This window comes from Athene cunicularia, assembly GCF_003259725.1.
Source record: "Athene cunicularia isolate RWA chromosome 1 unlocalized genomic scaffold, athCun1 chr1_part1, whole genome shotgun sequence".
In the NCBI taxonomy this organism is placed as follows: Eukaryota; Metazoa; Chordata; class Aves; order Strigiformes; family Strigidae; genus Athene; species Athene cunicularia.
The window spans coordinates 129226115-129229303 of NW_020799091.1; positions in this window are offsets into that span (position 1 = coordinate 129226115).

A 3189-nucleotide genomic window follows, 5' to 3' on the forward strand; every position below is an offset into this window, starting at 1 on the left:
AGGAGGCCCGTCAGCGAGGCGGGGCGGCGCCCGGGTGCCAAACGCGCTCGCTCGTCGCTGGAAGACCCAACGGAAGGCCGCCACCGCCTCAGGAATTAATACCGCAGCTCTTCGCTGAAACGCGGCGGAGCGTGTCCCTGTGTTGGTTCCCTGCGCACTGGTAACTGGCTGAGAGTGAAGCGATAAATGCACCTTCTTTAATTTCTTTTCTTACCCTGCCGTGGGCATGGAACAACCATCAACTCTTTTTTTGCTTATTTTCCATCATCTTTCTTTCACTTCATTAGCAATGTAAAATGGGTTGTTGCAATACATTAGCATACTAAGAGGACCGTGTGATAAACTGTGTGGAGAGTGCCTGAAATTTCGAAAGGAGTCCGAGGAGAACAGAAATAAAAAGAGCAAATGTACATACAATTCGATTTTCAAAAGGCATTGATCCATTCTTAAAATGGAAGAACAGGGAAAGTATTCACGTGTTTTGAGTGACAATGTAATCAGAAGCAGAAATAATAGGGATACTGTTAAGTACTTAACTGCTTTTTTTTTTTTTTTTTTTCCTCCCAGAAAGGCATAGTTTAAGAGAAAAAATGTTGTTCTACAAAGGATACCTCAGGTGCTAATTTCTCTTCTTACATCAATTGCTTAAATGCTATAACTTACTCAGAAGTTGCTTTGTTGTGGGCAGAAATTATGTTTTGCTGTATGCTATACCAAAATATTGTGAACTCTGGAACAGGTTCACACTTGCTGATGCTTTAGTCAAGAGCGGTATCAGATGAACTGAAGTAAACCATGAAGTTAAACATGCCAGTGATATAACGGAAGTGTTACTAACTGCAAATTGTGACACATTATGACAGCTACGACAGCATTTGGGAAAAAAAAATACCTCTGCATATCAGTAATATGAATATCATTCTGATATGAATGATTTTCTGGAGAAGCAGCTATGGTAACATACAGATCCGTCTCTATTGTGCTAGTTATTTTGGTGAGCAAATCAAAGTGAGAAATGAGCTATACTTAAATTCCTTATTCTGTCCATTCTCCTAAGTAAAGCCGAAGGATCAGCCTTCATGTAATAATGTTTTCTTGCACTGTTGAGGAATTGTAACTGCTTTGGTAACAGTCACAATGAACAAATTGCTGGGGATGTATGGAGGAGGAAACAGGATTGTGTATACAACATTATTAATAGAACCAGATTGTCTACTGCCTGTTACTGGAATTCTCAGCAGCTTCACTTTTTTTTTATCTCATGATGTTTCTTAAAACTAGTGAATTGTTGGCGTCTGATCCTACAAGATACTGAATAATTTCTGAAGGTGCTTAATGTCCTCATCTGCTGTTAGAGCAGGGAACTCTCAGCACCCACAAAAATTATTAGGTTTTAAGAGCAGCATGTATTAATAGAATTATCTAAGGTACCACCATGCATCATGAAACTTCATACTGAAACAAAATGTCTTACTTAAAATTGCTTTGCATCAGTCAGGGTGGTGACCTGCTCACGAAATGGACAACAGTTGTCCAAACCCAGAGCAGAGGCTCTAGCTGAGAATGTTTACCACTAGATTATGAAATCTAACAGAGACAGGAGGAGTGACTACCTGTGAACACGGAGTTTTTCAGAAATTGTGTTCGTAAGCGAGTAACCTTTTCATATTCATCATAAATTGCTCCATCAGTCTTTGTCCTTGAAAATGCTGAAGTGGCAATTGCTTTGGATGTGGAGTAAACAAGCAATGCAGAAGGATCTTTATGCCAAGGACAGGTAGAAGAAATTAGACGCAAATATTTGCACTTCAGATTTTATTCAGCCAGAACTAAGTTTCTCCAGAATGTGCACAAATTCTGGACTGAGATATCTATTTACATTTAAAAAGAAAGAAAGAACAAAGTGCAAAACCTATAGTAATGTCAAGTATATAGTTTAAAAAATTGACATATATAAGGTTGAAAATCTCAAAGATTCAGCAATCCTATTAGTAAAAATTTACTTAAGTCAGACTTTTCTTTTTCAATAGGAACATGCCAGTTTTGAGATAGTGTTACATGATCAAGTTACACCAATGTAAAATTATCACACAAGTGTTTGGTCTCATTTTTTCCTTATTGGAACTGGATAAAGGCGTAACAGTACACAACTTCAAACTGGTTATGGTACTTTAACTACCCCAGAACATCAGTAAATAAAATAGGATTAAGTCTGTTTATAATACCCCAAACTCTCAGATTTATTTTTTTTTAATTAAAAGAACAAAATTATTTCCAATATAACTATATGAAAGGGAGGTGTAAGGCCCACAAGTATTCAGACTTATAAAAGTGCATGAAGTTCATCTCCCTTTTAACACCATGAAGACCTTTTACATTCATACAGTTGCTTCATTGTTCTAGCTGAACTCAACCACTATGAGGTCTTTTGAGGAAAAAGACAGTGCTTTGTTCAGGTGAATGAAAAGTGGTTTACTACTCTAATAGTGCATTATGTGCCAGCTGCAACAAAAACTAAAACATTCCTGAAAACCAGGAAGGTGTTCTGTCCCCATTCCTACACACACACTCCTATGGTTAATCAGCATTTTAAATAGCTAGTGAGGCTGATGCTGCTGTGTCACACTCAAGATACGGGATATGCATGGACAAAACTAAGTTCTCCATTACAGGCTTTTGTGTGGAGTTGATGAAATAGCTACTTTTCTTAAAATCAACCATTCAGGATGTAGTCACAGGGAACAGAAATTCAAATCTGATTTAGCAGGCTGGATGGATTGTGTTAACTGATCCGCTTCAACACAGAAGGTTATGAATCTTTGTTTATAAATTGCCGCACTTAACTTCTAGGTGCTAAATTGCACAACTGTTAGTAGTACCAGAGCACAAAGAGCAAGACCAAAAGTCTGAAGCAAGTCTTAACCCTTGAGATTCTTGTTATCATCTGCAACCATAGTGAATACAGGAGTACTGCAGAACATACTGCCTAGCATCTTTTGTAGCAGGAAAAGGCTTTCAGACAAGAAATAAGTGGAATTTAATCTACTCTGGAAAAATAAATTCCCTGTTCTTGAGTGTAAATTTGAAGCTCTGTTACATATGCTGTCCACAATGTAAATTTAATGAAGATTTTCCTTATGCCCATAACAAAAAAAAAAAAAAAAAAAAAAAAAAAAAAAAAAAAAAAAA